The sequence below is a fragment of the Hevea brasiliensis genome, chromosome 1, assembly GCF_030052815.1.
Source record: "Hevea brasiliensis isolate MT/VB/25A 57/8 chromosome 1, ASM3005281v1, whole genome shotgun sequence".
NCBI lineage: Eukaryota > Viridiplantae > Streptophyta > Magnoliopsida > Malpighiales > Euphorbiaceae > Hevea > Hevea brasiliensis.
This window is the reverse complement of record NC_079493.1, coordinates 114922706-114934739: the sequence shown is the minus strand read 5'-3', so window position 1 is coordinate 114934739 and position 12034 is coordinate 114922706. Positions and strand designations below refer to the sequence as shown.

General features: G+C 35.0%; 1 non-coding gene across 1 annotated transcript; it reads left to right on the top strand.

Annotated features, from left to right (window-relative positions):
- The first annotated feature begins 8768 nt into the window (after positions 1 to 8768).
- Positions 8769 to 8875, top strand: LOC131170090 (small nucleolar RNA R71). Its single transcript, XR_009141038.1, has one exon. It is a non-coding gene; the product is annotated as a small nucleolar RNA R71 (small nucleolar RNA).
- Positions 8876 to 12034: the final 3159 nt, after the last annotated feature.

Below are 12034 nucleotides of genomic sequence, written 5' to 3'. Positions count from 1 at the left end.
ATCAAATTAAAACTAAGTGTAATCTATATGAAAACTATATGCAAATGTATGTATATAAGTATAGACATGTGTGTGGTATATGTATAAGTGTACGGATTATCTATATATGGATGAATGAAATGCAATAAATGAATGAAAGAAAATTTTTTAAAAATTTTGCAAAAATTTTGCCCTCACCCCCAAACTCAAATGAAACATTGTCCTCAATGTTTAAAATGAATGCAAAGATAGGCAAAATTGTGTGAAGTAATCAATTAATGAAATATATACAATTGGGGATTAAATCAATGTAAGCTCAAGTATTTCAAAATTAGCTCAAAATGATATTAACAATGAAGCTTTAGAGAGAAAAATGTGAAAAAGTATCCCAAATGTATGAATTTACAACTTTGTAAGATGTTGTAACACATTGCGTAGGGTAAAGCGAAAGCATAAGCATTGGCAACATACCATAAGCATAAATAGTAAAAGGGTAAGCTGTTACCTCCAAATGATGTGAAACATATGCGGCTCAAAGAAAATTGTGCAACTCATCAATGTCAGCAAAATTAGGATTGAAGAAAAGCTAAAGTGCAAAAATAATGTGCAAGAAGATGAAAAAGTGTAAAGAAATAAGATCTAACAGTTAAATCAAGAATTAAATCAAAAAGCATTCACAAAATAACTATGTCCATAGCAGAAGATAAAATAAAATAAAGTAAACTAAAGGAAAGAAGTGCAAGTATAATCATAAAAACTAATTACCAAAGTATTACAACTATTACTAAAGTTTGAAGATTAAAATAAGCAGTTACAAAATAAACCTAAAGCAATGAATTGAAAAACTAGTGCTATTCTTTGCTACTACTCTTGTACTAAAACTAATACTAAATTCTTTGCTCTTGTTCAAGCTCTGCTTGTCAAGGCTTTGTTCTTTGCATCGAGTGCCTTGAGGTTTTGCGATAGGTTCATTGTGATCTGAAGCTTGAGCGATTTCCAAATTTTCTGTGAGGTCTTTCATTTCTTGAAGCATATCTTGGCCCTAATGATATAAATTGTTGTAAGATTGGGCCAATTTGTTGTAGAACTCCAGCATTTGAATTTGTTGCTGCTTCTGTTTTTTTTTAAGAGATGAAAATCTCTTTTTAAGTTTCTTTTCTAGCTTCTTCTTTTGGTTGACCTACTACTGACCCATGGTATCAATTTTGACTTCTAAGTTCTTCAAGGTAGCAAGGATATCTGTGGTGTCAGGTGAGGGAATAGATGGTTGGACAGTGAAACTTGCTATTTTGGATTCCAAGGATCTTAAGAGGACAAAATGTCTGCTTTGAAAGCGTAGGCGGTGGTTGGTTGGGGTTACTTTGGTGGAAAGGTAGTGGGGTCTGCGGTACCAGCAGCTTCGAGATCTTTCTTTGTAACAAAGCATAGGTATGGCCTACTTTCTCACAAATATCCAAGTGTAGCAACATTGTCTTTGTCTATATATGATTCACGAGCTGCGTGACTTATATAGACTAACATCAAAGCTAAATGAGTTTGCTATAGCAGTTATATATCCTCCAAAAACTATACTACCTCTGGTATGCTTTGTGACAATTTGGTGCCAATGAGTAGCTATGAAATGGGCTGTGCTTACTTTTTTTCTCTCCTTCATGCACCACAAGAAAAATAAGTCTCCAGCACCCACAATACTGTTACTGTGTCCCCTTCCTAAAACAGTGTAAGAAATGAACCTATGGAGGTATTTCAACACATGATCAATTATCCTAGAGGCTTTTGCAGTCCTCTGTCTATAATAACCCCCAAAAGGTGCAATATCTTTCCAAAATTGAATAGGGTCATAGATAGTTTGTTGCCACTCAATATTTTTATAGCCCGAATCCTGAAAACCAAAGATTGCATTCATAGCATCCATGTCTAACTCCCTATTAATTCCAGCACATCGAAAATATATCACATCCTTATGCTCAGGTGCTGTTGGTTTGAAATTCAGCCTTAAGGAACTCAAAAATTCCAAGGTCAAATCCTTGTACACTGGTTCCCTAATCCTAGCAAATTTTGTCCAGTTGACAGCATCTAAATAGGCAAATACAGAGTCATAAATGTCTAATTCTTTTAAAATCTGCTCATCCATATATTTGTTTGCCAAAATAGGTTTAGAAACTAAACTGTCATAAGCATTTTTCATATCCATGTCTCTAAAAGCCCAGGGTAATGGAGAAAGTACCTCCTCTATATCATTGGCGGATAGCCAGTCTTCTTTGGAGAGTTTAAGGGTGGTGAGATTACGGGGCTTGGACCGCGGTGGTGGAATTTGCGAGGAGGACCTAGTCCTTTTCTTTGGTAGTTCGGAGGAAGGTTGAGGTGGAGAGTTTAGGTTGAAAGGAGCAGAGGGTGCTCTTTTTCATTTTCAGATAGGGGCTTTCTTGGGTCTACACGAAGCCTTTTTAGTTTTACCTTTAGACTTCATTTGAGTAGGCGCGAGTTCGGGCATTGGTTACGAGGCGAGTGTAGAAAATGGGTGTCTCATTTTGCGGCTCGGTTGTGGCGAAAGAAGTCGGCGGAATCGGGGTTGGTGTTTGGCACTTTGTGGGTAGTGGTGATTGAGGCGGTGGTGATTGAGGTAGCGGTGGCGTTTGCGGTGGTGGTGGCGAGGAGCGTGGTGGGGCTGGGATTAGGGTTTGTGGGTAGAGAGGATGGAATACCCATTTTCGATTTGATGTGTCGAAATCTTACAGGTTTGGGTTTGTGGGTGGACCACATTTTGGTTCTCACCATTTAATGAAGAGAAAGAGACTTTTCAGCTTCCCTTAAAATTTGCCGGAAAAAATGGTGCGGGAAGGGAGTCGGCAGAATGAGAGTTGTGGCTTATCGGGAGTTTGGGTGAGGGTTTCATAGAAATGGCGAAAGTTTTGGGCTTTTTAAAATGTGGGGCAGACAATTGGTAATTTGGGCTGTGCTTGGGGTTAAGCATAGGGTTCAACAGAATTTGCATAGGATGCTGCTTAGTAAGCAACATCATCAGCAAGTTTTGGCAGGTTTTGGGAAAAATTGTGATTTTACTTACCAAAAAAAGTCCAAATGCTATGGAATGCTATCATGACCCTCAGCAATTACCAAATTCACATTAATACCACCAAATTGAAAAATTTAAGCTCATCATCTCTCATAAACTTAGTAAGCATTGTACATGTTCATTTAGCTTTTTGCAATCATGGTTCAATTTAGGCACCAATTGTGACTACCTTTTTACACACTTAATGAAATGGTCTCCTTTCTAAACTTATACCAAAAGCACATTTTGAGCAGCATTTGAGACAAGTTCCAAACATTCAAAAATTGCAGAAAAGACATAAAAATTGACTTCTTAAGCAGCATGAACAGTAGCATGAACAGTAACAAAAATCTGCAGACTGCAAAAACTAGCAGCAATTCAAACAAAAAATGTAAATTCCTAACAGACTACAAAATTATATATACACTATAACAAACACTATCTTTGCACTTCAATAAAGCTCATATCAGTCCCAAATATCAAAATTGATCCTCATTCAAGTTGCATTTCACAGAATTTACACAAGACATAAAATCAAATATGTGCTATCAAGTAGATTGCAATATCAGTAATTTAGCATAAGTTTAAAGGTGTTACTGTTCACAGGTACTGGATAAAGTGTAGAATTTTGCTTATACTTGCTCCCTTTCAATTCTTTGTTTTTGCCACAAGTGTAAATTTGCCCAATCTTCATGAATGACCTACAAAAGATAAACAAATGTCACTTTTGAGTTTAGTGAGGGTAAAAACTGAAAATAAAATGAAATGGAAAATTAATAATCTATAAAAGGATACGCTTGGGTTGCCTCCCAAGAAGCGTTTGTTTAAGGTCTTAAGCTTGACCTTCCACTCCAAATCACCTAAATATCCCTGATTTGAGAACCAAGCCATGAAACCTCTACAACCTTTTGTGTGGGTTCTCCCACAATATAATGCTTTAATCTCTGCCCATTAACTTTGAAAGTCCCTGAGGTTTCATTGCCTATCTCAACAGCTCCATAGGGGTATACCTTTATAATAGCGTAGGGCCCAGACCATCTTGACTTTAATTTTCCGGGAAATAACCTTAAAGTAGAGTTGTATAGAAGAACAACATCCCCTTCCTGAAATTCTTTTCTCCTAATATGCTTATCATGCCATCTCTTAGTTCTTTCCTTGTAAAGCTTGGCATTTTCATAAGCATCAATCTAAGTTCCTCAAGTTCATTTAGTTGCGACATTCTTTTTCTCCTGCGGTTTTAAGTCAAAATTCGGTGTCTTTATGGCCAATTATGCTCTATGCTCCAACTCCAAAGGTAAATAACAAGATTTCCCATAAACCAATCTAAATGGGGTGTTTCCAATAGGAGTTTTAACAGCTTTTCTATAGGCCCAAAGAGCATCATCTAACTTTACTGACCAATCTTTTCTTGAACTATTCCTTTGTTTTCCCAAGAATTCTTTTCAACTCTCTATTTGAGATCTCCACTTGACCACTAGTTTGTGGATGGTAGGGTGTTGCAACCTTATGCTTCACTCTATATTTTTGTAATAATCTTTCAAATTGATGGTTGCAAAAATGAGAACCTCCATCACTTATAATGGCACGTGGAGTTCCAAATCTTGTAAAAATGAACTTTTTAAGGAATTTAATCACAACTCTAACATCATTAGTTGGAGATGGTATAGCTTCAACCCATTTGCTGACATAATCTACTCCAACTAAAATGTATTTGTGTCCAAGGACGATTGAAAAGGTCCCATGAAATCAATGCCCCACACATCAAATAGTTCCACTTCCAATATATTTTGGAGGGGCATTTCATCTCTCTTTGAGATATTACCCATCCTTTGACACCTATCACGTGCATTTACAAATTTTCTCACATCTTTAAACATATGTGGCCAAAAGAACTCTGCTTGAAGAACTTTTTCTGCAGTCTTTGTCACACTCATATGACCCCCAAAAAGTGAAGAATGGCAATCTTTAATAACATTCCCTATCTCCTCATCAGCTAAACATCTTCTAATCAACCCATCTCCACATCTCTTAAACAAAAATGGCTCTTCCCAATCATAATCCTTTACAACAAAAGAAATCTCTTCTTTTCTTTGCCATGTTAGGTCAGGTGGAAGGATTCCACACACTAGATAGTTCACAAAATCTGCATACCAAGGGGCTTGTGCATTCATGATTACTAACAGTTGCTCATCAGGAAAATAATCATCTATTAGGGGCTCTTTTCCCAAATTATCTCCTTGTTCTTGCCTCAATCTAGACAGATGATTTGCTACCACATTTTCTACTCCTTTCTTATCTTTAATTTCCAAGTCAAACTCTTGAAGGAGTAGCACCCACCTTATCAATCTAGGTTTAGCCTCTTTTTTCTGAAGGAGATACTTGATAGCTGCGTGATCCGTGTACACTATTACCTTTGACCCCACAAGATAGGACCTGAATTTGTCTCTTTGCAAATACCACTGCCAAAAACTCTTTCTCTGTAGTAGAGTAGTTTATTTGAGCATCATCTAAGGTTCTACTTGTATAGTATATTGCATACACCTTCTTATCTCTCCTTTGTCCCAAAACAGCCCCAATGGCATAATCACTAGCATCGCACATTAACTCAAAAGGTAATGACCAATCGGGAGGCTGCATAATAGGAGCAGATATCAAAGCTTCCTTTATCCTGCAAAAAGCATTCATACAATTAGTATCAAAATGGAATTCCACATCTTTACTCAATAAATTAGTAAGAGGCTTAGAAATCTTAGAGAAATCCTTGATGAATCTCCTGTAAAATCCAGCATGCCCCAAGAAACTCCTCACTCCCTTCACGGATGTTGGGGGTGGCATTTTCTCAATAATTTCTACCTTTGCTTTATCCACTTCAATACCCTTATTTGACACAAGATGTCCCAAAACAATTCCTTCTTGTACCATAAAATGGCACTTTTCCCAATTCAAAACTAAATTGAACTCTTCACATCTCTGCAAGACCTTAGACAAGTTAGATAAGTATTCATCGAAAGATTTACCATACACAGAAAAATCATCCATGAACACTTCCATAATACCCTCAATCATGTCAGAAAATATGGACATCATACATCTTTGAAATGTAGCAGGGGCATTACATAGTCCAAATGGCATCCTTCGATATGCAAAAGTACCATAAGGACATGTGAAGGTAGTTTTATCCTGATCATTTGGGTGAATAGGGATCTAAAGAACCCTGAATAGCCATCCAAATAGCAAAAATAAGAATGATGAGCTAGTCTCTCAATCATTTGATCTATAAATGGTAATCAAAAATGGTCCTTTCAAGTTGCATAATTAAATTTTCTATAGTCTATACACATACTCCATCGATTCTGATCCTTGTAGGTATTAGTTCATCATTTTCATTTTCACTCTTGTGATGCCCCCTTTCTTGGGTACAACATGAACTGGACTTACCCAATTGCTGTCAGAAACAGGGTAAATGATACCTGCATCAAGCAATTTCAATATTTCCTTTTTCACAACCTCTTTCATATTTGGATTCAATCTCCTCTGTGATTCTCGAGAGGCTTTATGATTATTTTCCAACAAAATTCTATGCATGCACACAGAAGGATGTATTCCTTTAATATCATCAATGGTATAACCAATTATCCTTCTATGCGTTCTAAGAACTCTTAATAATTTTTCAACCTCACAATCAGTCAATTTAGCACTAACAATCACAGGATATGTAGAATTTTGACCTAGAAAAGCATACCTGAGATTTGTTGGAAGAGGTTTCAACTCTACCTTAGGTGCTCCACTTTTTTCAAGCTTTGATGATGAAGTTGTATCTTGCTTCAAGTCCCCAATCTTTTCAATATCAGCCATAGGCAAAGGTGGATTTCCTTCCAAAATTGTAGCATATTTTGCAGCTTCTTCGATCTCATCCCCTTTTTTGATGTTATGAACCAAACAAGCTTCTAAGGGATCTTTAGGATGTTGCTTTTTAAGCACTTCTCTGACCTCTTCATCTATCACATCAATTCTCAAGCATGAATTTGAATCATCTTTCTTTTTCATTGCTTGAAACAAATTAAATTCAACTTTCTCTTCCCCAACTTCTAATGTAAGCCTCCCATTTTTTACATCAATCACAGCTCCAGCAGTAGCAAGGAAAGGTCTACTAAGAATAATAGGAATGTGTACATCCTCCTCCATCTCCAATTCCACAAAATCCACTTTGGTATGAAAAATTTTCCAACTTTCAGAGGAACATTCTCAATTACCCCAATTGGAAATTTAATAGACCTATCTGCTAACTGTAGTGAGATGGTAGTAGGCTTCATTTCTCCAATCTTCACTTTCTCATAGATAGACAATGGCATTAGACTAACACTGGCTCCAAGATCACATAAAGCCTTATCTATACTGATATCCCCAATGTGACATGGTATGGAGAAACTTCTAGGATCTTTCAGTTTGGGTGGAAGCTTATTTTGCAAAATAACATTGCTTTCTTAGTGAGAGCTACAGTCACAAATACATCCAATTTCTTCTTGTTAGATAAAATCTCCTTCAAAAATTTAGCATAAGAAGGCATTTGTGCTAAAGCATCAGTGAAAGGAATAGTCACATGCAAAGACTTCAATACCTCCAAGAACTTCCCAAATTGTTTATCCAATTTTGCTTTCTGAAACCTTTGTGGGAATGGTAAAGGTGGCATGTAGGCTTTAGGTGCAACATATTTTGGTTCTTCCTCTTTGCTCTCCCTCTCCTTACTTCCTTTTTCTTCCACTGAATTTTCTTTCTCAGCTCCAATTCTAACTCCAGCTTTAGTTTGTTCATCTCCTTCTCTGTTTTTCTCTTCTTCAATTTTCTCTTCAATCTTTTTATCTCCATTCTCTAATATTTTTCCACTCCTCAATGTAATAGCCTTGCAATGCTCCCTTGAATTTTCTGGCTGGCTAGGGAGCTTCCCAAATGCTTTGTTACTTGAAGAGCTAGCTTGTTGAGCTATTTGATTCTCTAACATTTTGTTGTGTGTTGCCATTTGATCCACTTTAGATGCTAATTGAGAAATCATTTCTTGTTGACTTTGATGGCTCACAAGTAGAGTCTCAATCATGGCTTCCAATCTAGCTGTCTTGTGTAGTTGTGCTTGTTGTGGTAGAGGTGCAGCGGAGTGCATTTTGAGGTTTAGGAATTCCGGGAGGAGGACCTCTATTCTGCTGAAAATTCGATGTTGTTGATACCGGAAGGTTCTTTGAAAATTCTGATTTTGCCCTGTCTACCTCCCAAGAGAAATTGGGGTGGTTTCTCCATCTTTGGATCATAAGTTGCAGAAAATGGGTTACCACTTGGTCTTTGATTGTAGTTCCCACATAATCCACTTGCTCACTTGAAAAATCTTGATTAAGTGCAGAAAAATCTTTGCACAATTGACATTTGCGGCTCAACTTCTCTTGAATTACTAGAACCTCCAGCTGAAGAATCTACTTTCATGCTTAGCTTGTCCATTTTTCTCGTCAAAGCATCAAACTTAGCATTAATCATATTCATGGCATCAAGCTCAAACATACCAGCTGGTTTCTTGATCTCATTCCTCTCACAACTCCATTGGTAGTTGTTATAAGCAATTTTATCAAGAGCAGAAAAAGCTTCATCTTCAGATTTTTCCATAAGATCACCTCCAGAAAATGCATCAATTTTACTTCTAGTAGCAGGTGAAAGTCCATTATAAAAGTGTTGAACAAGCATCCACTTAGGAATCCCATGATGTGGACATCTCCTTTGCAAATCCTTGTACCTCTCCCATGCTTCATACAAGCTCTCATCATCTCTAGGTTTGAAAGAAGTCAGCTCATTTCTTAGCTTAACTGTCTTGCTTGGTGGAAAATATTGAGCTAAAAATGCTTGAGAAAGTTCATCCCATGTTGTGATAGAACCCGGTGGCAAAGAATGTAACCACTCTCTAGCTCGGTCCTTCAGAGAAAAAGGAAATAATCTGAGTCGAATTGCATCATCAGAAACTCCATTTATCTTCAACATATCACTGATCTCAAGAAAGTGTGCTAGATGCACATGTGGACTTTCATTTGGATTTCCTCCAAATTGTGATTGTTGTACCATCGGCAGTCTGAGCTTGATTCAAAATTATTAGCTTCTACCCTTGGTCTTGTGATACTTGGCATGAAATCTCAATGTTAGGATAGGCATGAGCCTTCACAATGCGGTTGTTATTGTTGTTGGCCATTTCTTCTTGTAATTGCTCTTGCTCGTATACTCTTTCTTTTTTTTGTGGAGCTTTAATTTCAGCTTTTCTCCTCTTAGATTCTGCTCTTAAAGCTTTTCTTTGTCTTTTCTATTTAGGTCAAAGAATAAATTGATTTCTTCACTTTTTGTCCTTCTCATAAAATAAAGTACCTAAAAAACAAAATAAACAAATTCTCAAAGTAAAATGGTAAAAAGAAAATAAAATGAAATGCCCAAATTAACCAAACAAACAATTGTTCAATATCAAACAAAAATCAAATCCCGGCAACGGCGCCAAAAACTTGATGGGGCGAATCGCAAGTATACGGGTCGTCTCAAGTAATAAAGTGATGAATCAAGTATCGTTCCCACGGTTGCTGTTTGAGTACCAAACTATGAATGAAGTGATTATTTGAGCTAATGATTAATGAATAAATGGTAAATGTAAATAAGCAAGGTAAATTGATTAATCTAATTGAAATGGGTAAAGAGCAAACAAATAAATTCTAGATCTAGTTTGCAATTAAACTAAATTAACAATGGATAATTTAAATCAAAGTCTAATTATGCGAAAAGTGATTCCAGAGTTGGGGGTTTATGCATAAATTAATTGGGATTTATCTTGGGCATTCCAATTTTTAGGGAAAAATAGAGTTTGAAGGAAATTGATTCTAAATTCCTTTGATATCTTTTTCAAGCAAACCAAAGTGTGTTCTAAAATAACCAAACCTACTTTCGTATGTTATTTGATTACTTTAAAACCCATTAAGTTTTGTAACCAATAATTAATTCCTCTTAAAATCCTAGTTTATTTCTAAATCTAGGTGATTTTAAGTTCCAATCCTTGATTATCTATCAATGACTTTCACCTTTCGGTCCTTTAATCAAAGATTAACACAATACCCAATGGGTACCAACATTAGGCAAGTAAATCAAGCACACAAGGAAAGAATCAAAACTCATATTTATGTAAAATAAGGAAATATCCAGTTCAAATCCACAAATTAATCTAAAACATATTTCCCAACTCTGAAATCTAAAGAGTTTACTCACTCATGATGGTATTTACAAGAAAGATTGATGGAAAAGTAAAGAAAAACATGATAAGAGGACTAAAATAGAAAAACCCAGGTAGAAGAACCAAAATCTCTGGTTTCTGGAGCTCCAAAACTGGTGCAGCAGCTCCTCCCCAAGAGAAAAATGGCGTCTCCTCTCTCTCTCTATTAAATTTTCTTTCCTTTTTTTCTTTTCTTCCTTTCCTCTTGTGGCAAAAATTAGGAAATGATGAATTTATATGGTCCCTAAAAGTTGCCCTAAAAGTAAATAAGAGCCAAGGAGTGGATAGGAAATGAGGTGTAAAATTATCCAAGTCAGTAGCATTTTTCACGTTAGGCGATGCTTGCAGGGTTGAGCAACCTAAGCGACTTCTTACAAATTTCAGCTTAGTGCTTTATGCGCTTAAGGTTAAGCAGACCCTCAGCAAATCTCGGCAGACTTAGAGTAAAATAGACTTTTCTGCTCATGCTTGACTTGTGTTGCACCTTAAGCACTGCCGTTTTACCCTAAGCAGGATCTTAAGCAAAGTCTCAAGCAAATTTCGGCTAACTTGCTCTTTCAAGGCTTGATTTCTTCAACTTTCATCTATGCTTAAAGAACTCCAAATTTCTTCAAATCACTTCCTATTGCACTCATTGATCTTCGATTTGCCACAAAATCCTATCAAAAACAACAAAATTACGAAAATCAAATATAAAGTATCTAAAATTAACAAATAAGATAAAATAAAGCTAAAAACATAAAATACACTAAAATATGAGGGCAAAATGGATGCAAAACTACCCTAAAATGCCTATATGAAATGAGTATAACGTTAGATTCGGTCACTTTTTTAAGATAGGTCACATGTCTTTTCACCAATAATTTTAACATTAAATATTTAAATAATTTTATTATTATCAACCATATATCTGCACTACAAATCAAGATTTAATTGAAGAGGTTCCTTTCTACTCTTAGTGGTTTGGCCAGGTAAGTTGGGAGGAGCAAGTAGATTTGCTTGTCTGTTCTTTATTTTTATTTTATTTTATAAATTTTAAAATGAATAGATCTTTGTCAAAATTTAAATTCTAACCTTTTGCATTATTAATGCTACTCCTTACTTGAATTTAAATAATAAAGTCAGACTATAAATAAATATTTTTAATCTTTTATTTTTTTTTTATTAAAAAGAGATTAAATTATCAAGTAATAATAATGTAATTATACAATAATCATTATCACTAAAAAAATTATAAAATTACCAATGACCTTTAACCAGTGATATTGGAAATTTCAAATTCAAATCCCAATTAGAGCTAATTATATCAAATAAAATTATAAATTTCAATGTTGATTAATATATAAATCACTAAAAACAATTTGTGTAAACTTTTAATAACCTACTCTAAAATATTGAAGAACTATATTGAATAACTTATTTGGTATAATTATATTATATTTACTGATAAATGCACCATCAAGTAATAAGTTGAATATTCGACAAAATACTAAAGAGACTGAAAGTGTCGTGACTGCTAAAATAATGATAATGATTAAAATATATATATATATATTCAAATTTAATTAGAACATGCAAGATTAAATTTATATTTATATTTTAATATATAATGTATTTATAAAATATATAATATTTATAATTTAAAAAATAAAAATACTTATTAAATATATTAAATAGATTTTAAAATATTTTATATTAGACAATATGACAATATAAAATTTCAA